The 26,230-nt window shown below is 38.3% G+C and overlaps 1 long non-coding RNA gene and 1 other non-coding gene across 33 annotated transcripts in view; one reads left to right on the top strand and one right to left on the bottom strand.

The window, feature by feature from the left end:
- Nucleotides 1-26,230, top strand: part of LOC138744395 (uncharacterized) — a 461,764-nt gene that overhangs the window by 315,447 nt on the left and 120,087 nt on the right. For 3 of the 32 annotated variants that reach the window (XR_011345489.1, XR_011345488.1, XR_011345494.1), the window contains exons 6-7: nucleotides 23,836-23,861; nucleotides 24,399-24,423. The exons of the other annotated variants lie outside the window; for them this stretch is intronic. This is a non-coding gene — a long non-coding RNA (uncharacterized lncRNA). The remainder of the gene's footprint in view (nucleotides 1-23,835; nucleotides 23,862-24,398; nucleotides 24,424-26,230) is intronic. 32 annotated transcript variants of the gene reach the window in all.
- LOC138745122 (U6 spliceosomal RNA) lies at nucleotides 16,233-16,339 on the bottom strand. The gene has a single exon (XR_011346051.1). It is a non-coding gene; the product is annotated as a U6 spliceosomal RNA (small nuclear RNA).

The following is a 26,230-nucleotide window of genomic DNA, read 5'->3' on the forward strand; positions in this document are numbered from 1 at the left end:
TTGACGATTTTTTTGCCTCTTTGACTCAGCTTCTCACTCCCCTTCTTCTAATGCAATACCATTTCTTAGCTGAGACATTAAATGATATCAAGTGATGAAAACTTGGATGAAGGAGAGGCATGAAGAAGAAATTTTATGCTGATCCATCATTCTGGATTGCCCAGCCATGATATTCTGGTTTACCAAGGATGGTGTTGCAGTTGAGAACTGATGAGTGAAAAACAATTGAATTTTTGTAAATAATATTTATTGTGGACAACCACAAGCTTTTTAAGTGACTTTTAGTCTGAATACTCACAGGGCAATTTTAACTTTGTCTGACAAGCAGAACCAAGCCATTCAGTGGGTAAAATTAGTGCTCCTGTAGCTTTAACACCACTGATTTTGGCAACAAGTGAAAAAGGCTAATATCAGTCACAATTTCTAATGTTCCAATTCTCGTAGGAGAGAATAAAAATAATATCTATGACACTTCAAAATGTTCTATACATTATGAAGATTATAATTGAATTGTTTTATTCTTTGTTTCATGATGATAAAAAAAAATGATAAAATGATTTAAAAAAAATGAAAATACTCCGCAACAAAAAGGCTGGAGATAATTGTAAGTTCAAATGAGATTGAATCAAGATGAGGATATCTTACTTCAGATCAACATTTATTTTGATGCTGAGTTGAAGAAGGGACTCTGCATTTAACGTTCTGACCAGCTCAGTGTGTTTTCCATGGAACTCACTGATAATACGTCTGTAGAAAAGGAAAATTGAGCAATAAAATGGTAATGCTTTTTTACTTTCTTGAAAAATCAATATCAACCCTGGAATGCTCAAGATATAACTGAATAGTACAGATTGCCATTGTTGCCATGTTACTCCTTTATTCTGTTTGTCGTTTTTCACATTGAGCTATCTGTTTATTGAAATAATAATAGTTTGAAAACTGGTGATTAGAGAATAAGTAACATTCGTGATTATATAATGTTACCCTCCTTTGAAACCTCTACAATTCTTTTGTTTATTAGGATCATCTGCTGGTCAATCATCTCTATTGATGGGTAAATTACTGAGAATAGTCACAAACCCCTTAATGATTTTTACTATTTTACAGCTGATATTATCTGTCTGGTTAATACTTAGACAATACTATGGTTTCTGTTCACTGTTAATAGTTTACATGCTTCTTAAAGCAAAAGATCACAAAATAACCAATTCCAGACATTATTCTTAACTTTGAGCTGCACGCAAAATTCACCCAAAAAAATGAATGCTACATCATGAACACCATTTAAAAATTCTAAGACTTATACCTCTTCAAACCAACATTCTCTTCACATTTATTCAATGGTTCAATGAAGAGCGATGAGGTGCTTATTCCAGGCATGTGATTTCCTGCTGTGACAAGCCATTGGCATTCACTATGTGCAGGTATCCCCCGCTTTTTGAAAGTTCACTTTACACCACTTCGCTTTTATGAAAGACATACATTAATACCTTTTTTCGCTAACGGAAAGAAATCTGAATAGGATTTTCACTTTTACGAAAAAAGGCAAAAAGTTAAATTAGTGTTCAGCAGTCTGTCAGGAGAGCGCAGGACAGTGGGATCAGTATGGGGACGTATTAGCAGGCTGTTGGGAGAGCGTGGGGCAGTAGGATTGATGTGGGGGTTTATTACCAGGCTGTCGGGTGAGCGCAGGGCAGTGGGATGAGTATGGGGACTTATTAGCAGGCTGTTGGGAGAGCGTGGGGCCGTGGAATCAGTGTGGGGACTGATAGAGGATTGTCGGGAGAGCGTGGGGCAGTGGGATCAGTGTGGGGACATTAGTGGACTGTCGGGAGAGTGCGGGGCAGTAGGATCAGTGTGGGGGACTGATAGTGGGCTGTTGGGATGGCGTGGGCCAATGGGCTTTGTGTGGGGACTGATAGCGGGATGTTGGGAGAGCACAGGGCAATGGGATTCGTGTGAGGACTGATAGCAGGTTGTTGGGAGAGCGGGGGGCAGTGGGATCTGTGTGGGGACTGATAGCGGGTTGTTGGGAGAGCATGGGGCAGTGGGATCCATGCGGGGACTGATAGCAGACTGCCAGGAGAGTGCGGGGCAGTGTGATCAGTGTGGAGACTTATAGCAGACTGTTGGGAGGGTGAGGGGGAATGGGCTTAGTGTGGGAACTTGTAGCGGGCTGTCGGGAGAGTGCAGGGCAGTGGGCCTGGAAATGCTCAAAAAATGTTCCCATATAAATTAAAGGTAATTGCTTCTTCACTTTGCGCTATTTCAGCTTAAGAAAGGTTTCATAGGAATGCTCTACTCTCGGATAGCGGGGGAATTATTCTATAAAATTCCTTCTGATGTGCTCTTTCCACAAGCTCTATTCCTGTGTGGGATTTATTTCACACTGTATTTATTGTTGCTTTCAACAAAAGGGGTATATTTCATTTCTAAGCTTCATCATTCCAATTGGAGCTCAAGAGAATGTATCATTTATGTGTAAGAGTTGCACAAAATATTGCTGTTCAACAGATGCCAAACAGAGAGGTAAAAATCTATTCAATCTAATGATTGGGTTCCTGTGTCAATGCCACTTAATTTGTGTCAGGAGGGGAGAGATGAAGAAAATCACAATCTATGAGCCCTCACAACATCCATCGATGATTTCCTACCATCCATCTTGTCATTTTCACCACTAGAAAGTGGTAAATGAAAATGAATAGCAATGAGATTCTTATTCCAGGCATGTGATTTCCTGCTGTGTCAAGCCATTGGCTTTGAGATAAAAAGCAGCAAAAGTAGTTTAAAACGGAAACTGCCAGGTGCTTTGCACATTTATAGGAATGCCACGTTCACTAACAGCTCTGTGCAGATTGCCTGCACATCAAATCAATCAGGAGCAAAGATCCTGCAGAAGCAACTCATCACTTCTGGATTTTTTTTTCTGGTTTAAATGAATAATTACATTAAGAATTCTAGCAACAATTTAAATGGTTCAGGGAGAAATTTGATTAAGGTAAATTCCATTCAAGCAGGCAATTTAAAGGGCTTCTGATCTTTTCAAGTCATTCATTACTTGTTGACTAAAACACCCAGAGTTGTTCAATGATGTCAGACCTTTTTTTTAATACGATGTGTGGTCATCTTGGGAAAACAAACAGTTACATTTTGATGGACTATATCATCATAAAATTCATATCGATCTTGTTCTGAATCAGCCATTCTCACTGAGGGCCACAGCATTTAGTGAAAGCCTTCTTTGCTTTTCACCTCACGTGAAATATACATTTTTTTTCTGTAGTCAGTAGGAGAGAAGTACGGAAGAAACCAAAATGACTGCTTTACAGGGAAGGGCTCCTGTAAGCTTTGAGCAGAGTCTTCGGGGGAGGGGGGGCGGTGGGGGGGGGGGGGGTGGTGGGGGCAGAGCCAAAAAAAGGTTGAAAATGGCTTTTCTAAATGACCTAAAATAATTTACAGTTACCCTTGTAATATCTAAAAGCAGTCTAAAGTTTGTAATTTTTCTGTTAATGGGAGGGCTCCCTGGAGATGTTCTCGATAGCTTGGAGGGTTTTGCTTGTGATGTCCTGGGCTGTGTCCACTACCTTTTGGAAGGCTTTACGCTCAGGGGTACTGATGTCCTCATACTAGACTGTGATGCAGCCGGTCAGCATTTTCCACCACACATCTGTAGAAATTTGCCAAGGTTTCTGGTGTCATAACAAACCTCCGTAAACTCCTAAGGAAGTAGCAAGGCTGACTTGTGATCTATTATAGTCTTGATTCCTTGCCTCATGTGCCTCGTGTTGCTAGTGTCGCACAGCTGTCTGTGGATCTTTTGTGAATACCCCCACTATGCCTTCTGGATTGCACAGGAGAGTTCAGATCTTAGTGCCATCCTATACCCCGTCCTGAAGGCAGCATCACAAGCTCTGAGAAGGGCCCGTCCTCTGCATCCAACCATGGTTTCTGGTTAGCCCTGGTGGTGAAGCATTTGATCTTGGTGATATCCTCAATGCACTTGGTGATGTAGCCAGTAAACGAGCTGCAACCTCATGCGCCGCCATTTTGAAAAAGTCATAGTGCCATGGAAATTCGACACAGCAGAACAGACACTGGACAGAACATGCTGGTACAGCCCAGCAATGCTTGACCAAGTGGATGTCAAGACTCACAGAAGCCACATAACTTCTTCATCTGCGCCAGCAGCTGCAGGGTGAGCGATAGAGGAACAGCCACATGAGGTGGAGAAGGAATGAGAGAGGAGAAGCCAATCTAGACAACTCTATTTTGGCCTGGATGACCAGCTCTTCTGATTATGCTACTGGTAAATACTATCCAAATTCTCTGATCACCAACAGTCTTACATCTTATCCTTCACCACCAGGACATCACTTTGGCCACGTAAGCATAAATGTCACCACAAAATAAGCATTTGCATAATATACAAATATCAACTAATCACCTGCCTGTCCTCTCAGCGCCTCGTGCAGTGCTACCAGTCAGGTGTACTCCAGTGACTATAACTGACATAGTCACAATGGGCAGTGGTCACATTATGCACTGTATGACCCTACTAGTTCACATAACAGAATATCTCTTCTGCTTTCCATTCCCCTCCCCCCTAATGCTGCCTAAAATAACCAAAAACATTGACAAGGACTTTCACTTATTCTTCACTGATCCCCAAGTACCATTCATGTGTGGAATGCCCACTGGCATCCGCTCAGCCACAATGCAATGCCTTTGAAAGGAGGCAGGCTGGCGTTAAGTGATGCCAGCCATTCGTGATATTGGTCCCCTGGCTGATGCATTCAGCCAATCTCGAGCACAGCTAGTGCTGGCTAGGTGCTGAACTCATAATGTAGGCAGCACAAGGTTGTCAGATTATCTCTGATCCAATTAGTTTCATGATCCCCACAGCCGTCTTCAAGGGCTATTGAATTTAGCCCTTGAATAATTAGAAATTTATGGCATTCCTTCAAGAGTGTAATGGTGATCTAGGAAGGTTAGCATTGCTCACAGAATCTGCAATAAATGAGAAAGTGCTTTCAATGCTATTTGAATGCTGAGATATGCTCATTTAAAAAATAAAACTCTGTGATGATAAATGTAAAACTAAAATCCAAAGTGCACCTTATTGTCCAAATAATGCAAATCTGTAGCTCATGTTCATAAAAGTAAGTGATGATAGTTGGTAATACATAAAAGAGCAGTTATTGTGGAAACTTGTTTTAGACATACTAAAAGGAACATAATCACTTAGCATTAAAATGGGTAAGTCATTGTGCTGTATGAGACCACTTTCAAGTTGGCATTATGGTTTGCGCTATGCTTTGAATCTTTGCTTTGTTTAACTCTAAATAATTACAAAATTGAATTGAAAAAGGTTGCAGCAGATGGAAAACACTTCGTAGCACATATCTGGTCTGGCAATCAGCAGAATGTTTCTGGAGAAGATTTTCCTTGAAGTGGGCCCTGTCTGGAAGGTGCTGCGATCTGGAGCAAAAAATAAGCTGCAGGGGGAAATCAGTACATGAAACAGCATCTGTGGAGAAAGTGTTGATATTTCAAGCAGAAACCCTTTAAATCTTGATGAAGGGGTTTTGACTCAAAAAATTGACAGTTCTTTTACCCTACTGATGTTGTTCAACCCACTGAGTTCTTCTGTCAGATGGATTTTACAACCTGGAACGTCTTGGTGGTCCAGCCTCAACCCTTCCTCATACCCACACTCCAACCTCCCCACAACCGTGAAATTATTTTCCACAAGTAATTTTTCTCCAGATGAATTTGTCACCTATTCCTCTCCCCAATAGTAAAGACATGCCTTATTTCTTCATTCGGATAATGGTGTAGTGGATTAATCATCTTAACAACTTTCCATTTCTTACTTTCAAAATCACATTTAAGGCCAAAAATAAATCATTTGATTTATTTTTCTCTTTGATGAAAATGATGCCAAGGACTATTTCTTCCAACCAGAATTATTTTGGTGGTAATAATAAAAGAAAAAGGACAAATGTAGGAGGCTGTATAGGAGGATGGGTTCCAGCAGATCCTTTATAGATCAAAGTCAGAGAGAATGGAAGATTGACTTTATGGTCATATGAGGAGTATCGTAGCTTATTTAAGACTAATGTCCTCCCAGAAGCTCAGCAGGCCCTGCAGCATCCATGGAAATCAAAAGGTAGTCAACATTTTAAACCTGAGTCTTCTTCAGTTGTGACACCCTCTTTGGTGGCTTATAAGACAGGTTAGATCGGCTGTGACTCCTCTCCCTGGATCAAAGGAGGCTGTAAAAGTCTATGGTCTTTTGCCTTTCAGTAACTGCAGAAAGGCCCTATAGATTCTACAAAAGTAATTGCGCCTTTCCGAAGTTTCTGAAAGACAAAAAATAGCAGAGACCTAATAAGTTTATAATACCAGATCTATTTTATTGGTTCCATGCAATAGTCAGGCAATTTTATGGTCTCTTGGAACACTGCAATCCAGAACATCTCCCATTTAGTACCCTTGGTAATACTTAAATGTGGGATGAACCTGAATTTGGCTTGATCTTTCTTAGGCAACAATGATACTCTGCCATCAACTTGTCTATTCTGAGCCATGGCTAAATATTACCTCTCCCTATCCCCACCTCCACCTCATTGTCCATGAATACATTAGAAGGCTTATAAATTGAAACTGCAAGGCATGTTGAATAAATTTCCTAATACTAGAATGCTCCTTTTGAAACAAATCAAGGAAAATCAAGCTGCAGTAAATCAATGTAATTCAACATATTTAGAAACAATAACATCAAAATCAACATTTTTCTAATGTTGATAAATATGAAATACATTGTGATTAGTTCCAGTTAATAATCATAGCCCAATTATTCCATCGAGAGCCGATAGTGCTAAATATGTCATATAGTAGGCCTCAGTGCATTTGGTTCTGGTTCTTAAATTTTCTTTTATTAACTTCAATGGAATGAGTTTCTGGAGCAGAATGAATATGTTGATGTTACTTGATGGTGTGTTTAGTGCTACCAACGGGATAAAATTTCTAAACTTCCAAATTTTTGAAAGACACAAATTAAGAGTGACCAAATTAGATAGATTTTTATATAAAAAAAAAGAATTAAGGGATGTGGGGAAAAGGCAGGTAGTTGGAGTTGAGTCAATGATCGGATCAGCCAAGAACTTACTGAATGGGCCGATGGCTGACTCCTGCTCCTATTTCTTATGTTCTTATGAAGATTGGACTAATCAACAATCTGAACATCAGCATCTTACAGGATTTTGGTGCATCTATACATTGTGCTGATGTACACGACAATAAATTCACATTGAACATTGATAACCTCAATGTTTGTGGTGTTTTATATATCAGAATGGGAAAGTAAAAGCAGTGGATTGATTAGTACATCAATAAACTGAAATCAAACACCGCTAACAGAAGGATGTGTCAGAACATGGTGTTTGTTTATCTACTTGTACCATCTGCTACATCAGCAACTGTAAGATATGGTCTCACAGGCATATCAAAAATACCAAAGACAACAAAATAAGAAGGTGATTACGTGTAATTAATTCCCATGAGACCAGCAATAAAACTCCAATTATTGAATGAACTTAGATAATTCACTTTGCTTAAATGCTGAGCTATTTGGTACTGACAATATCCCAATGACTTCAGGGACAGAAATGTGTCAACATGTTATGCAATCACGTTTACAATGGGTAGTATAATACCTAGTCTGTATAACTGTTACCTATTGTGTCTGTGACAGGTATGGATATAATTGACATATTTTGTAAATACTAATAGCCATTGGTAATTTTCTCATGTCAAAAAATGTGACGATGAATTGGTTCTGGCATTCCTTCTTTCAATGCTGAGAACCTCCTGTTAAAATGCTCAAATTAGAAATGTGTTTAACCCTCAGATACAAATTTCTACCACAAAAGCCATCATTCACATGACAAGATGAAGCACATTTTTATAATACGTTTGGAGTTTTGAATACATTTCTCATTTTGGCAAAGTCTTAATTTTCAGGAAAAATACCTTGAAATGTAATTTGCGTAGCTGCATTATTTAGCTTCTAGTCCTTTCAGGGGCCAGCAGCTGGTAGGCAAGACGTATGTGTAGCATTAATCATCATCAATATTATGTCACGATGGATAATTTCTTTTTCTCAGTGTTTAACTGCATGGATACCAGTCTATGACCTCTATCAGGTTCTGCTCAAATAATATTTGTGGCATGGCATCACTAATGTAAAGGACAGGAGCAGGCTATTCAACCCCTCCAGATGGACGGGCCATCGATTTAGATCATATGCCTCAATTCCCATTCAATTGTCCGTGGAATTTCTAAAAAATCTGTTATCTGTGGTCACTCTTGAACAAATTTAACTTTGGCGATACAGACTCTGTTGATGAGGTAGTAGATGTGTATGAAATTGATCTAGATGTGTTGCAAAAGCGAATGGCGCCTATATTCATTGGCCCGCCCAGTAGTTCATTAGTCTTAACATTCACTTGGCAGCCAGGCAGGAAAAGCATGACTTGATATGATCACCATGGGTCTTTCCCCTTTTGTCTTTCTATTGTGCCTGAAAATTATCAGAGGAAATCCTGCTGCCACAAGGTTCTAAACTTAAGCCTTTTGATAAGTCATAACCTACTGAAGATCTTCCCTGAAGTAGCAACACATTTGTATTTTAGCAAATATATTTAATCTTGTAAGAATTCTAAAACTTCAGAACTTAAAACCCAACTCGAAGGTGAAAAAGAGATTAAATTACTGAAATAAATTGAGTGAAAATCTTTTAAAATTCTTGTGTATGTGGATAAACTATATATCAACTTAATTTCAGAAGGGACAGGTTATTCGTTAGAGCAAGTGTTGTGTTAAGAATCTGAGGCAGGCCAGCAATGTGCTTCTTGTGCCATTCATCAGTAAATAACAGATCTCAGCAACCTACCATCAGAGTTAATTTTATTTTAGCTGCAGGAACTATTTCAAGTAACTCTTCCTCAAAACTTTTATGAAGAAATTGTCTGAGCTGATGTAGAAATGCCTTTGTCCCCTCTGACCTGGAAGTACTTGTGCAATTGTCAACCACGTGACATGTTCCAAGGTGGCTGGTGAACACAGACAATGGGCTGAAATTAACCACCTCATTTCAGGCACTTCTATCATAAAACCTGCAGGAATGTGGCAAAAAAAGAGACCAGGGATGGAAATTCAGACCTGGATGCCTTTCGTGGAATTGGTGCGTGAGTCTCTGCCTGCTCCAGATGGGGTCAGAAATGTCGACCAACGGTCGTGTGAAAATAAGTCAGTTGGTTGGACTCCGCCTGTAATCCAAATCTGGAAACTTGAAGATTATATGTTTTTAAAAAAAACTTCTTTCCTCACCCAAGAAAAGGAGACTTCTTTCTCTCAGGGTTATTGTCACAGTCTATTTGTCATAGATTTGAGCCTCCTTAGGCGGTTAGTCTCCATGGTTCTCCTGAAATTAAGTTTGTATTTACAGTTTATCTACATATATAAGATTTAAAAAGACTTTCAATTTATTTCAGTACTTTATTCATTTTTTTTTCCAGCAGCTTCACTCCAATCCTACAAACATTTTTGAGGACAGTATCAGTGGGGAAAATGTTCCTTCCTGGCATTTGTGGCATGATGGATGGGCCTCTGGGATTTCAGTCTAATAGTTTCGAAGGCTTATGGTCTTTCTTTATTGCTACTAGCTGAAGGCAATGGTTAGTTCACTCTTGTATCGCCCATGAATTTTAAAAGGCAGAAGAAAAATTGAGAATGGTTTTTACAACTTTTCCACTCAGCTGGGCTAATCCAATTAAAATGCAGATTCATCATTATTTTAGTTGACTTTTCCCCAATTCGCATGACTATGTTCAAAAGTTGAACATTCAAATTTTAGATGCTTTGAATATTTTGCAGTCTAAGAGCCTATTATTCAAAATGCACTATTCCTAGTGAAACTGAGGTTGGCAGGTAATTTGAACCAGCAATTCAAAAGCTTTAAAGGAAAGTGGGAAAATGACAAGATTGCATCAGGTTTCATTAAGTGGTCAAAAGATGTCAGAACCTCTCCAGTAATTACCTGTATGGCAGAGAAGCATTAAAAATGCTTAATGGATTCTGGTTTGAAGCAGATAAAAATAACAGATTGTTTGAAGTGAGGAAGTTTTGTGGTTCCAACCCCAGTAAAACCTCTAAATAATTCTGCCAAACTCTTGTGAATGGTAAAATCTAAAATATCATTACAGAAAGATGGAATTGATCTCACCAAGGGTTCGGGAACAGCACTGACCTCTAAAACAGAGGGGTCCTTAGAAACTCAAAAATTGTGGCAATCAAGCACCCAGAACATCTTCAACGAAGGGAAGAAGAGACCCACTTTTAAAATTAATTCCTACTTTGCCATAGTCACCATCAGATTAAATGAAGCCAGCTGGAAAAAAAACTTCATTCTCAAAAAGCAACGGTCCACCTTTAATGCCAGCATTAGTGGACTCTTATGCTGGTCCTACTGATCGGCCCATGCCATTCATTAGGGCCATTGCTGTTCAATTCAATAAACTGTCCACCATCTCCACCTCGGTATCATTGACACAGGTAGGGGGGTGTGGCTCCTCACCCAGTTCCTGAAGACAAAGCTATTGAACGACTCGATGTTCATTTGGATTTTGCCAGGGCTTCTGAACTTCAAACTGCAATCCATTCTTAGTTAAAGATGTGAGATGGATGGTGCATTAAGACAGGATTTGAAGGAGCGTGGCAGCAAATAAAATTAAAATCAATGGAAAGTAAAATTCTTCATTGGTTGGAGCTGATGGCGTGTGTTGGAGGCTGGTCAGCTCAGCTGGGAATATTATTATAAGATTTTGTCAAGACAATCTAGCGGGTATTGCGTTGATGCCCTCCTGCAGCATCAGGGTCAGCAAAGATACTGTGGACTAAAGGGCTATTTGGTGTCACCCCATCTCCTTAAGTGTTCACCCATCTGCATTGTCCAGTACTGCTCACTGCAGTCAGTACCTTCATGCTCACTGGGACAATCCTGCTCATCGAGCACTTACTCCACACTAATCTCATTTTATTCTCTCCACAACCCTCCCCCTCTGCCTAGATTCCATCACTTAGGGCAATTTGTAGAGTGACCAACCTGCATATTTTGGGGATGAGTGAAGATTGCAACCTAATCCATTAACTGCTATATTTGGAATTATAGCCTTTAAAGGTGGTAGCTTTTTACTACACTGTTGGCCAGAAAAGCCATTTTATTTAAATGACAAGATCCTAATTTTGATGAAATGGTTCTCTCAAATTATGTCATGTTTAAGTTCAGAAAAAAAATAGAAGCTGCATTTTTGATACCTCCGTTAAGTTTGAAGAAACTTAGTGTCCTTTTATAAATTATATTCATATGAGTTCATTTGTATTTTGACTTTACCTTCCAGACAGTTCTGGATTTCTGTTGTTTTTTATTGACAAGGACCAGATAAATAGTGAACAGTTTAAGTTGCCCAGCCCTTTTTTTTATTGCTTTTTTTTTGTTTATTTTGGTAGGTTAGATGGAGTTTTAATAAAAAAAATTCTCATTTTACAATATTCAATTTGAGGAGAAGGGAATAATATTGTTCAATGTTATCATGTTATACATTGTATTAAGTATTGCAATATAGTGATGTTCCTATTTTCACTGATCAGTTCTGTATTCCATTCTCCTCATGTATTGTTTACTATAATATGCTTAATTAAAAGATTGAAAAAGAAAGGGATGTGTGAAGATATTATGCGGGTGGCACAGTTAGCACAATGCTGTTACGGTGCCAATAATCAGGGTTCAAATCCACTGCTGTCTGTAAGGAGTTTGTATGTTCTCCCTGTGACTGCGAGGCCTTCTCTGGGTCTTCCTGTTGCCTCCCACCTTTCAAAACCATAATGGCTTCTTGGTCAATTGGGTGTAATTGAGCAGCGCATGCTCATGGGCCAAAAGGGCATGTTATCTTGCTGTATGTTTAATTAGAGAATATGGGGGAAACCCAAACAGCCAACTGGAGGATGTACAAACTCCACACGGACAGCACTGCAAGTCAAATTCAAGTCACAGGGGCCATGAGGCAGTGGTTCTACTGTATTGTAGTCTATTGTAGTTCAGCAAAGCTGAACCTGGGCACCACTAAAGTGAAAAAGAATTCTCACCGCTTGTGCTAGGCAACCAGAGAGATTAGACCAGTGGTTCTCAACCTCTTCCTTTCGCATACCACTTTAAGTATTCCTTATGCCATAGGGGCTCTGTGAGTAGTAAGGGATTACTTAAGGTGGTATGTGGGTGGAAAGAAAAAGTTTGAAAACCACTATTTAATCGTACATAAATGACTCATTATGTGTACGGTTTCATAACTCCAAAGGAAATGAGCCAGTGACAATTTTTCTCAAGCAAAATATTTTAATTAACAATTGGGTCTAGAGCAGTGGTTCTCTACCTTTCCTTCGCACTCACATACCACCTTAAGCAATCCCTTACTAATCACAGAGCACCGATGGCACAGGGATTACTTAAGGTGGTATGTGAGTGGAAAGAAAAAGGTTGAGAACCACTGGTTTAGACCTTTATTCTTTATTTAATAATATTTAGTATTTTATTCTGAGGTAATGTACCACTTTTAGAATGATTTATTGGGGGGGGATAAACCTATTTCCTTGACTTCTGACACCTGGCTCTGCTCCACTGAGTATAATTATAATGAGTAAAAGAAGCTACATGGAGAATGTCTTCAGACTCGACAAGACATGGATCCCAGTACCTGCAGCATTCCAGGGCTCCCTGAAGTATTCACCAAATTGATATCTAGAAATTGTTTTATTATATTTTAATAGCACTAAAACAACATTGACTGTCAAGTGAGTCATGTGATCTTCACCTTTGTTTGCCGGAACACCATTGTTGGGTTTCCATGTGTAGTTATAGCACTGTGAAATTTCACTGTGGGAAAATCCAAAACCTGCAGATGGTAGAAATCTGAAATAAAAAGCAGACAATTCTAAACAGCTTTTGTGAAGTAGTTTTAGCATTTTCACATCTAAGAACCTTCGTCAGAACTGGGAAAAAGAGGAAAAAAAAACCCAATGGTTTTGAAGTTGCAGAGAGGATAAAGAAACAAAGGGAATATCTGATAGATGGGATTGCCATATGAGTAAATTGTGGTCAGTGGATTATAGACAAAGAATTAAGATAAACACACTTCCTTGAATAAACTCAAAGATTTTCTTGATACCAATTGTGGTAATGAACATATTTAATAATACAAGAGAACCCTTTAATATCTATTATCCTGATGTTACTGGGCACTTGAAAACCTCAGTACTTGGTTAAATTCTGTTGATCTGCAGTTCCCAAGCAATTTTATGTATGATGGATTTTCATGAGGATTATATTCCAAATTTGTGTCCAGGCAGCACTGGCATGAATAGGATCAGAAATGAAAGTTGCAGATGGAATTTACCTCTGTACTCAAGCATTTTTAAAAACAGAACAATAAGTATGTTCCACCTTCTGTCAGGGTAACCCACTAGAGTAACACCCCCCACCCCACCCCCAGATAGTTTCAAGGTAATTTGGGGAATGAACTATTCAAAAACAATTGACTCAACAGTAATTTGTTCCTTTATCCATTTACCTCATTTTATAAAAGTTGGAAGAAATGAAGCTCAAGCCCAGAAATTAATTTCCAATCAGTAGCAATAAATGTTGTCAGAATCTGAAATTAAATCAAATCCAATGGAATCAATTTTGAAGACACAATTTGTGCTGATGCAACATTTAGCACGGCTAATTTGAGATGATTTTCAAAGCAGCAATTTGGTACCACCTGAGATTAATAACCAAAATAACACTGGTGTTACATAAGTCCTGGATGATCTGAAATATGTTTACTTTTGTGGTTTGGTTTGTTGAATGAACACTGGTCAGAATATGTTTACATTTTTTACTATCACAGTTATTTTGCCCAAGAGGCAATGTTTGTTAAAAATAACATTAAAGTTAGCATTAAAGTTTCGGCATTTAAAAGTGATGGAAGCTAAAGTCTTGCTTAGAAAAACATTTCTTCTGTTTTAAAGGGAATTGGGATATGTCTTGAGGGGATAATAATATAAAGAGAAAGGGCAAATTAGTTTGGTATTGTCTACATTCTTAATGAGCCTTCGTAAAGAAACTGGGAAATTGAAAAAAAAAAACGATTAAACTGGTCTTCATTTCACACAGAGAGATTTCAGACTGGGAGCATTTTTCTGATTATGTGCTACACATTCATCACAACTCATTTCATCCCCAAGAATTATTATGTGAATACAAATTTGTAAGCACATTCTGTTCTATCTCATTACAGCAAATGCAGTATATATTTATAAAATCTGTCACCCTATGGAAATTGTCCTCTCATTTACCGAAATCTAAGTTCATGTATGATTCTGTGATCCTATGAATTATGCTGCCTGATTTTACCCAGCTGTTAAAGGTTAATGGTCAAAGGTTAATGCACAGCTCATTCCTTTTAGTAATTGGACTGTTCTACATTCAGGGGTCTGTTTCCATATATAACAATTGTATCTGCAGGATCTGAAATGAGTGCATTCTGAGCCCCAGCCCCCCATTTTGTGCCCCTCCAACCAACACAATATTTAATAATGTGAGATTTGTTAAGATTTGTTACATTTATTATTTCAAGCTAACATACAATTCATTGAATATATAAAGGAAAGAATAGTTTCTTTTACTTGACACAAATTTTCTCACTGATCCCGGCATTTCCATTTCACTTCTGTCCTCCCACTCTACTTTAACATTCCGAGGATGATTAAAAAAAAACTTTTTGTGTAGTCCAGCTTCAAATATCTTTTAAAGATATTTTCTGAAATTCTTTGTGTAAGTGCATGTGAGAATTATGCTATCTGTGATTCTTGAATAGCACTTAATATTGTAGCATGAATTAGTTTTGCTATTTTATTAATACATCAACTCAAAAAATAATGTATTTAGAGATTATTAATGTTCAAACAGTACGCAATATAATTTCCAATCCATGATCTAAATTTTTTTGTGTGCAACAAATAATCTTAAACAGTTCCTCTGAAGAAATTAGATCCTAGATTGATTTTAACATGTGTCTAACTTTCATATACTAAATGCAAATCGAGGAATTTTAATACAGTATTTTATTTCTCAAATTCTAGTTTGAATTCAGTACATTATTAAAGCTTTCAAACCAGTAAATTATTGGAGCAAGAAACATCTCTGTATCTGATGGAAACATAGCTTCCATTGTCACACTCCTAGAGTTATGACTCTAAACAATGCCTGCAGAAAATTATTTTGAACATTTAGTTTCAGAATTTAAATGCTCTAAAGTGATTTTTAATTCTGATTTGTTTATGCTGAGATTATGTGGAATGATGTGCCCCTGCTATTCCTGTAAAATGTGGACTGTATAGAGTAATACAGTCCAGAAACAGGCCCTTTGCCCAACTCATTCATATTGACCTAGTCCAATTGGCCCTCTAAACAATTTCTATACATGAACTTTCTGAATGCCTTTTAAATGTGATAATTGTACCCAGCTGTACAGCCTTTTCTGACAGCTGTACCTACCTCTCTTGTGTGGAAAAAGTTTTCCCTCAGGATTCTTTTAAATCTTTCTCCTCTCACTTTAACACTATCCATTCTAGTCTTAGACCTCCATACCCTGGGAAAAAGACTGCAACTATTCATGACATCTAATCCTTCTAGGTTTTATATCCTTCTTTAAGGACACTCCTCAACCTCCTACGCTCCAGGGAAGGAAAGCACAGCGTAGACCCCCTTAAACCCCTGCAGTCCCAGTAATAGGCTAATGATTTTTTTTCTACATTCTTTCCAACATAATGGCATCCTTTCCATATTTGGGCATAAAGAACTGCACTCTTCAAATGACCATAGTTTAAATCTGGTTCCACTTACTTCCAAGCTTACTAGAATTAAACGTTATGGAGTTGGTGTAAAGGAAGGAGTGGTGAATAAAGCCATTCTCTTCGTATCATTTCATGACTCATCGGCAGCATGTCAGATGATAGGATGTTCAATCCATTCAGGCAATTTTTTATTATTTCTTTTCACTTCACTTCATTACCTTTGCCAATGGTTGCTAATTGATTAAAATATCTTCAACCCTTTAAGGGTTTCTTTTTTTTAAAATATGGAACGCTTCACGAATTTGTGTGTCATCCTTGCGCAGGGGCCACGCTAATCTTCTCTGTATCGTTCCAATTTTAGTCTATGTGCTGCCGAAGCGAGCACCCTTTAAGGCTTTCAGATATTGTAATACTTTCTTCTAATTGTATTCTTTCCTTCAAATTTCACAATCATAATTTTCCACTTCCAATATTAGTTTGCTTCTAACATTAGCCCAAAATCTAAAGTTGAGTCTGTGAATAACTGCACAAATTTATTGACATAATTGAGATCTGTTGGTAGATTACTATCCTGTCACAATTACCATCAGCTCTTAAACATTTAGAACTTATTACACCAGTAGATTACAATTATATCAGATGTGTTTAGCTTACTGATGAAGTTTGATGTTATTGGAGTCACACTTAAATGACATTAACTGCACAGGTAATTTTCTTTTAAAGAACATTGAATTTCATGCTGACTAGATTAACACAGCTCGAGGGAACAACTTCCATTCTCCCTTTTAACAATGCTTGACCCACAGTGCTCAGGTTAAGTGAATTGCCCTGATGAAGTTCTGCTTTTGTATGAAGGTCATTAAACTAATTCTTGATTGCCTTGCAATATGTAAGAAATGTTTTTTATTTAAATATTTTATGTATAAATGTTATAAATTCGTGTTTTAGGATGGTAGTTCTTTTTATTTAAAATTCATTCAAAGTAGTTTTTCCAGTCATCTTACAGAGAGACTAACTGTTGAAAAAGTATTGTCACTTAAGGCACTTAAGTGTGAAAAATCTGTCTTTTTTAGATGTCTTAACTAACTAGAAATGATGAGTCAGAATATAGGATGGAGATCGAGGATCTGGTTGGATGTTCCCAGAATATCTTGCTCTTAATGCCACCAAGAAGTCTTATTGCTGATTTTAGGCAGGGATGGCTGAGGGTCATTGATGGGCCAGAGGTAGAGAAGGTTAATACCTTCATCTTCCTGGAAGTCCACACATCAGACTTCTCCTGGACCCAGCATTATGAGGCAAACATGATGAAGGCAAGCCACTAAGCCACGAGGCCAGGGCTTTACTTTCTAAGATGCCTGAGGAGATTTAGCATGTCATCAAATATCCTATCAAACTTCTACAGGTACACTGACTGATCGCATCACAACCTGGTTTGGTAATTTGGAATGCATAAAGTATTAAATGTAGTCATGTCCATCACAGGCTCTGACCTCCCATCCATTGAAGACATCTACAGGATGTGTGGCACTGCCTAAAGACAGCAGCCAACATCATAAAGGATCCCTGTCACTACCTCTACTCACTATCACCTTCATGAAGAAGTTACAGAAGACTGAAGTCAAGTACCTCTTGGTTCATAAACAGTTTCTTTCCGATGGCTTTCAGGCTCCTGAACCTCCCCTTAGTAGTTACACTCAGTATTCATGGTGAGGTAGATTCAACAATGGCTAGACAGGAGAAACCAGAGAGCGGTATTGGATGACTGCTTTTCAGACTGGAGACTTGTGACTAGCGGTGTGCCTCAGAGATTGGTGCTGGCACCATTGTTGTTTGTCATCTATATCAATGATCTGGATGACAATGCGGTAAATTGGATAAGCAAATTTGCAGATAACACTAAAATTTGAGGAGTTGTGGACAGCATAGAAGGTTTTCCAAGCATGCAGAAGGTTCAGGACCAGCTGGAAAATTGGGCTGAAAAATGTCAAATGGGATTTAATGCAGACAAGTGTGAGGTGTTGCATTTTGGAAGAACAAACCAAGAAAGGACATACACTGTAAATGGTGGGGCACTGAGGAGTGTGGTAGAACAGAGGGATCTGGGAATACAGATATATAATTCCCTGAAAGTGGCATCAAAGGTGGATAGAGTTGTAAAGAGAGTTTTTGGCATATTGGCCTTCATAAATCAAAGTAATGAGTATAGAACTTGGGATGTTATGGTAAAGTTGTATAAGACATTGGTGAGGCCAAATTGGGCATAATGTGTGCAGTTTTGGTCACCTAACTGCAGGAAAGATATCTACAGGAAAGAGTGCAGAGAAGATTTACTAGGATATTGCCCAGACTTCAGAAACTGAGTTACAGGGAAAAGTTAAACAGGTGAGGACTTTATTTCCTGGAGGGTAGAAGAATGAGGGGAAATTTGATAGAGGTGTTTAAAATTATGAGGGGGACAGACAGAGTAAATGTAGACAGTCTTTTTCCACTGAGGGTAGGTGACAAACAAGTCATGGGTTAAGGGTGAAAGGGGAAAAGTTTAGAGAGAATATGAGATTAGAGAGAACTTCTTCACATGGAGAGTGGTGGGAGTATGGACAAACTGCCAGCTGAGGAGGAGAATGCAGGCTCAATTTTAACATTTAAGAAGAATTTCGACAAGTACATGGATGGGAGAGGGATGGAGGGCTATAGACTGGGTGCAGGTCAGTGGGGCTAGGCAGAAAAATGATTTGGCACAGACTAGAATGGCTGAAGGGTCCTGTTTCTGTGCTGTAATGTTTTATGGTTCTATGATATTCTAATCATCAACACCACAAAAAGGCCTGTTTGCAATTTAATGCCTCTTTTTTTCTTGCACTATGGTGGCTGAGCATTGATTTTGTATTTATTATCTATTTTTTATTTAATTTATTTTACTCTTAAAGTATCTGTTTTGCTGGAGCAAGTATGAATCTTGGTGCATATGTACATATGTCTTTTCTTCTTCTTTGGCTTGGCTTCGCGGATGAAGATTTATGGAGGGGGTAAAAGTCCACGTCAGCTGCAGGCTCGTTTGTGGCTGACAAGTCCGATGCGGGACAGGCAGACACGGTTGCAGCGGCTGCAGGGGAAAATTGGTGGGTTGGGGTTGGGTGTTGGGTTTTTCCTCCTTTGCCTTTTGTCAGTGAGGTGGGCTCTGCGGTCTAATGTACATATGTAGATGACAATAAACTCACTGTCATTATTTTTACAACCAACGGCCATATGAACAATCATCAGGTATGAACATTTTCAGGTACCTAAGTCTGATAGTTCTGCAATTGCCCACCGAGTTACACTTGGAAACCCTCTTCTAGTGTGTCTCATAGATTGACAGATCAAGTGAGAGCTGAGTGGGTGAGCTGCTTTATGTTGAACTTTTACCCAAACTCTTTGATTACTCATTCACCACTTAATATGCAAAATGCACAGTTCCACATGGAAATACATATCATTCAGAATGAATTACTCAAGATGACTGAACACATGGTGAACTTAAAGTTGTAAATGTGTCCACTTTTTGAACGTCACAATTCTAAAGTTGACCATCATCAGGAACAAAATTTATAAAGCACGTAAACTGAAGTCTAAATAAACTCCATTCCAATGTGATAATAGGTAAACTTAGTATTATGTCACAGTCTGTACATACATATCCAATGGATTGTAATAAGAAATGGAAGAAATCATCATTTATAAAGTTCAAAAAAATTGTGAATCAAAAATAGTTTGGTAATTGCTGTTATTGCAAATAAATTAGAATATGACATATGTGATATATATATAGCCTTTTGTAAAATAATTTCTTACCTGACTTCAATTTCATCCCAATTTTGAGATCAGTTGCAACCGGGCTGTCTTTACAAGCCAAGTTTATTGATGGCATTTCATAGCATTATTACACACATATATAAAAACAAGTCACTCATCCCAACTAATCTGGAACCATGGTTTTACTCCTGTATGCATCACCTTTCATTCAATTAGCTCATCCTTCCATTTCCCATTCTGTGCTTGCCAAGATTCTTTTCAGATATTTTCAAGCTCTTTGCCTCAACCACTCCCCTAACGCAACTTCAATAATTCAAACACTCTCAAAAATATAAGTAGGTATATTTTGGCCTCAGGTTTGGATCTCCCACATGTAGTAGCATTCAACATCCGATGCATTTAATCCTTTCTTAATTACAAAGACATCTAATAGTTCATGTCTAAGTATTTTCTAGAGAAAAAGGCCCTAAGATGTTCAATCCTTCCTAATATTTTTGCCATACTTCCATATCTTTTTTGTAAAACGTATTCCAGAACTCTGCACTGTATGCTGGAATGCTCAAATAGGTTAATACATAAGTTAGTTATTTTTAAAATTACAACACCGTTCGAAGTGTCATTAACATTTTTTGATTATTTTGCTGACCAGATATGTTGTTTTGAATAACTTTATATTCAAAAGACTGGGTGGCACAGTTAGCATAGCTGTTAGAGCATTGCTGTTAAAGCACCAGCAACTGGGACCAGGTTTCGAATCCCACGCTTTCTGTAGGAAGTTTGTTCATTCTCTCTGTGTCTGTGTGGGTTTCCTCTGGGCACTCCGGAAGAGTAGGTGAATTCGGTGTATTTGGGCGGCACAGGTTCGTGGCCGAAGGGGCCTGTTACCATGCTGTATGCCTAATTTAAAAATAAAAAATACTTGTTTACTTGTATTGTGGGAATCTTCTCTTCCTGCCTGACTTAGAATTCAGCCATTTCTAGGGCCTGCTTCATTGTCCTGGCAAAGACCAATAAAGTCAAGAATCCTACAATTTCTTCTTTACAACTATCTAAACTTGTTTGAGTTTTTCTTTCTCAGAGGCATTCAAAGTAATTTCCCAACTGTGCTCCAACTTGAGAGACCCTATTGAAGTTCACAACACTTATCTTATCATATCCCATTACAATCCGGAGTTGAAATGAGATCACATCTCACTTTTCTAAACACTGCAAAGTAATGTCCTAATCAATTCAATCTCTTTTCATAATACAGGGGTACTTCATCTCTGGAATCAATTATTGGCACACTTCCATGTTGATTTATGTTACATGGATATGGAACCCGTATTATTTATTTTAATTTTAATTAATAAGTCAATATTTTCTATTTGTCTTTCTGAATCTTTTCCATTATTTTCTCCTCTGTTCTCCCATTTGTCCTCCTGTCCATTTAGCATCTTCATTTCCTGTATCGCTCTTAGTGAAAGTAGACTTTGGTGACGAAATTCACCATCGCTATTAATGCACCAGCACAACTTTGGTCATTTGAGAAAATGGATGTTTGAAGATCATGACCTTAGACTGGCATTAAATTCATGGTCTACTGGTCAGCAGTGATCCCTGTCCTCTCCAAACTTCTGAGACCTGGATTATCTATAATAGGCACGATAAAGCATTGAAAGCTAACATCAATACTGTCCCCATAAAATCATTCACAATCAGTGGAAGGTTAAACAAACCAACATAAGTGTCATCCAACAGGTCAGCATCTACAGCAATGAGACTCTATTTAAACTCAGCCAGGACAGCTCATTGAGTCATAAATGTATAAGCATGAAAGAGGATCTTTCTGCCAAATTTGTTTAACCACATTGTTCACAGACACAAAACCGGGCTCCTAAATCCATGACTGTGCTCAAAGCCTCCAAAAAATGCAACATGCCCATTTCTTTCTGTAAATTGCTGGGCATGGCTGCCCAAAGTGGAGAAGGAATAGGATGAGTCCATGGATTTGAAACATGCAGAGGTCCAGCTTAAACATCTGAAGGAGCACGTGGCCTGACAAGCTGATCACCCACTTGCACATCAGGTACCTTCTGCCCTATCAATAGAAGAATATAAAGTTCCTGTAGAGCTCGTCGAAAGAACCAAAGACTTGTTGATCCAAACCAAGGCTTTTATTAGCAAAAGACAGGAGCTCTTCACAGGTGGCCGACCAGTCCGGAATGATCCGACCTGGCTAGAGACACAACCCTTTAAGGCCCAGACAGTAGGCGTGGCTAAGCTCTCAGCCAATCGCTGTAAGCACAGTCATTACATACTCTAGATGCTGTAACTATATACATTGGTGATAGGTCTGTACTATCCCAGTTCCAAATTAGCATCATCAGTCACCTCAGAAACACCCCCCCCCAAAAAAAAAAGCTGGAATGTAAGCAAGTTGTCCTCAGTACCAAGGGATAATTTTTGCATTAGCTCTTAATTCATCCATGATACTCAAATCACCTTGGAGGGAATCGATTAGCTTGATTATGTTTAGCTTTTAGTAGAATGCATTCCTTTAGAATGCTGTTGAGAATCTTTTTGATTTCCCAGTATTTACTAGCCTTTTCAAGTGGCTTCATTCTTTTACTCCATCTCTCATTTCCACATAATTTTCTCATTCTCAATTATCCATAACTCTTTGTTGTACTTGAAACCTAATCTTAACATATATTGAAAATATTCCAACAGCCACAGAGTTCAATCAATCCAAGGACACTTCACTCATTTATCTCAGTACTTGCACATTATTCCTTTAGCATTAGCTTAATGCTTCTTTCCCTTTCTTCCAAACATATTCTTATCAGTTTTCAAGATTGGATAATTTTCATTATCCTTAGGAAATAGTTTTATTTTAATGAAATGCTGTGTCACAGATTTTCCAGATGCACCATGTCATTGGTTTGTCTTTGCCCAATTAATCATTCACTCTCTCTTAAATTCAAAGGTTGTTCAGATGGAATCTTTAGGTTCTAAGGCTTTATTGTTTGTTATTTATTGAGTTATTATTTGAACAACTTCTTCACAATAAAAACTCTACCATGTTGCTTTATTATTTGAGTTGCTAATAGGTCTTAATTTTCCGGACTGAGTAGAGTTCTTCCTAATTTCCATTCAGTTATCTCCAGGATGATTCCAGGTGTTTTACATGTCTCATGCTGCTTCTTTCTCCCCATACCTTCCCCTCTTTGCATTTTACTTCATTTAATAAGGTTACACGGTCATGTAACAATGTAAAGATGGCAAAATGTATCATCAGAGAGAATAATTTTGTGTTCGTCCATAATGAACACCATGTAAAGCAGTGGTTCTCAACCATTTTCTTTCCACTTACATACCACTTTAAGTATTCCCTATGCCATAAGTGCTCTGTGATTAGTAAGGGATTGATTAAGGTGGTAGGTGGGTGGAAAGGAAAAGGTTGAAAACCACTGTTCTAATCATACCTAATTGACTCATTATGTGCACGTTTTCATAACTCTAAAAGAAATAGGCCAAAGATCATTTGTATCAAGCAAAATATTTCAGTAACGATTGGGTCTAGAGCAGTGATTCTCAACCTTCTCTTCCCACCCACCTACCACCTTGAGCAATACCTTACTAATCACAGAGCACCAATGGCATAGGGAATGCTTAAAGTGGTACGTGGGTGGAAAGAAAAAGATTGAGAAACACTGATGTAAAGTTTCATTAGAGATGCAATGATATTCTCTTTGCTATTTTTCCCTTTTCCAAGCAATTTTTTTCCATTAACTGTCCATTTACTGTTATTGTAATCAAATAACATTCCGAATAACTCTAGCTACTTGTACTTCTATATTTGTCTGTAATAATCTATCTTCTCCCGCAGCTCTGGTGAACTTAAGTGCTCTTTCGTTTCTGATGTTTGGAAGCTTTCTTACAAAAATTGGTCTAAATGAATAAAAGGAACTTGTATTAAATTGGAGATGAATCATTGGTTGTCGTGACTGTCAAAGGTTCAAAAGCTCTTTTTATTGTCACATAATAACACATTAAAAATGTAACACACATGATATGCTCCAACTTGTGTCTCCTGTAAGGCAGACAAGAGTCACCATGAGCATTGCCAGGTACTCCTAATAATGATTATTGCTTTCATCAGACCAATTGAATGTACACATATTGTTCTCTTTAATTTATAGTATATCTCCACAATTCTTTCATTTCCAATACTGCCTTGCAAAGGCTTACCAAAAGGAATTTCTTTTATAACATCAATCAAATTTGTCTGCATTTTCCTTTCCAAGCATTGACTTGAGATACTCACTCACTAAAAACAGAAACTGCTGGAAATATTCAGTAGGTCAGACTGCTGAGGAAAGAGAAACAGAGTTAACATTTCAGGTCGAAGATCCTTCATCAGATGCCTGCTGAGTCTTCCCCATCAGATTCCATTTAAATTCTAGATTTCCTCTGTTTTCACTCATTCAGGGATCTCCTAACTGCAAATGAAGGGATCACACAAATATGCAGCATTTCCCCAACACTTATATTTGAGAAACTGTCTGCTGAACCTATGGCAGATTTGGATGAATGATCTCTGCCCTGAAACCTGCTGAGTGTTATCATTTCTGCCCAATGATCAGTGAACCCATTTGTTTGAATAGAGAGACATGACTGTGAAAGAGCAAGGTAATTTCTAGTTAATTTATAGATCTTTAAAATTAAATTGGGGTTGTTAAATGTTTCATTGTTTAAAGTATTCTTCAGTGTTCTAAGTGGTTTAATACATTTAAATGTTTCCAATTGACAGAGTCATTTTGAGTTTGGATGGGCAGCTCAGTCTGTAGTCAAAGACTTTACAGCTTTTCATTGACCCTGGATTGTTCTGTCCTTACCACAGAACCATGTCACACAATGCTCAGAGCACGACTTGCCATTAGAGTTTAGAATGACATGGAATGCAAGCTGACAATGTAAGGGATCTATATGATTCATATCTTGGATGTAGATCAGAGGCCCAAATGCAGGCAACTTGGCACTAAAGAGCTATTTCTGCCTCATGTTCCTGTTTTCAAATTGTTCAGGAAAAATAAAAGAGAACTGGAGGGAAATCTGTTATACTATAATTGAGGGGGTCAAAGAAAAAATTGATTTGTTGATGTAAAAATTGTAAAAGTGGTGGAAAATTAAAGCAGCATGTTACATAGCGTATTGACTCTGTCTTCCCTGAGAAATAAACAAATGCTTCAACTAATATGGAGCCTTCACATTCCTTGAAGGATTCAGAGAGCATCTCATATCAAAGGAAGGATTATTTTGATGAAAAGTTGTGGTCACTGAAATCTAACTAGCAATTGTAAAAACAATATGCTGGAGAAACTCAGCAGGTCGAACAGTGGGCTTGAGCTCATACCTCGATGAAGGGATCAAGCCTGAAATGTCAATTATGTATTGTTATCTTTGCTATATAAAGAACACTATTCAACCAGCTAAGAGTCTCCAGCATTGTGTTTTTACTTCAATCACGGTGGCTACAACTACCAAATGTTCACATAGGACTATCAAAAGCATTAAGGAAGAGATATCCATTACAGAGTGAAATGATGTACAAAATTATATACCCCAAGGGTCAGTATTTGTACCCTAAGTCTTGTTCATGTGTCTGGACTTGTCTGCATGGCATTACTTCAAAGTCTGGAGATGACATAAAACTTGGTTGAATAAATTATAAATAGCTTTGCAACAGACATCAGAAGGACAAGGAATGTTCAATTGAGAATGTACATGAAAGAGACCCTTGTGCAGAGAAATGTGAAGGGACATATTTTGGTATAAGAATAAGAAAACATTTTTTTCCAAAAAACACACCGAAATGATGGGGGATCTCCACAGATCCCTCAGCATCCACAGGAGGTAAAGATATATTACTGACATTTTGGACCTGAGCCCTTCTTCAAGGTTTAAGCAAAGAACAGGAAGGAGTTAGAATAAAGACTGAAGACTGGCAGGAAGAGGAATCCAGACCAACAAAAGGTATTAATTGGATATGATAAGCATAGAGCTGGGGAAAGGTGATGGGAGAAGCGGGGAGGGGGGGGGGTGAGGTTAGGGGAGGGGTTTAATGGAATCCAGAGAAGTTGGATGTAAATGTCATCCAGTTGGAGACTGCCCAGACAGAAGATAAGTTGTTGTACCTCCAATTTGTGGGTGGCCTCAGTCTGCCAGTGCATTAGACTTTGGACTGATGTTCATCAAGGGAATAGGATGGGGAATTGAAATGGGTGGCCATTGGGAGATCCACAGTATTGCAGAGCACAGAGCCAGATGCTCAACAAAGTGATCTCCCAGTCTGCACCCAGTCCCTCTGATGTAGAAGAGATCACAACATGAGCACTGGATGCAGTAGATGATCCTTGGAAATGCTTTTTCACTTAGAAGGTCTGTTTGGGCCTTTGAATGGTGGTGAGGGAAGAGATGTGGGTGCAAGTGGAGCATC

The sequence above is a fragment of the Narcine bancroftii genome, chromosome 10 (genome assembly GCF_036971445.1).
Source record: "Narcine bancroftii isolate sNarBan1 chromosome 10, sNarBan1.hap1, whole genome shotgun sequence".
NCBI classification, from domain to species: domain Eukaryota; kingdom Metazoa; phylum Chordata; class Chondrichthyes; order Torpediniformes; family Narcinidae; genus Narcine; species Narcine bancroftii.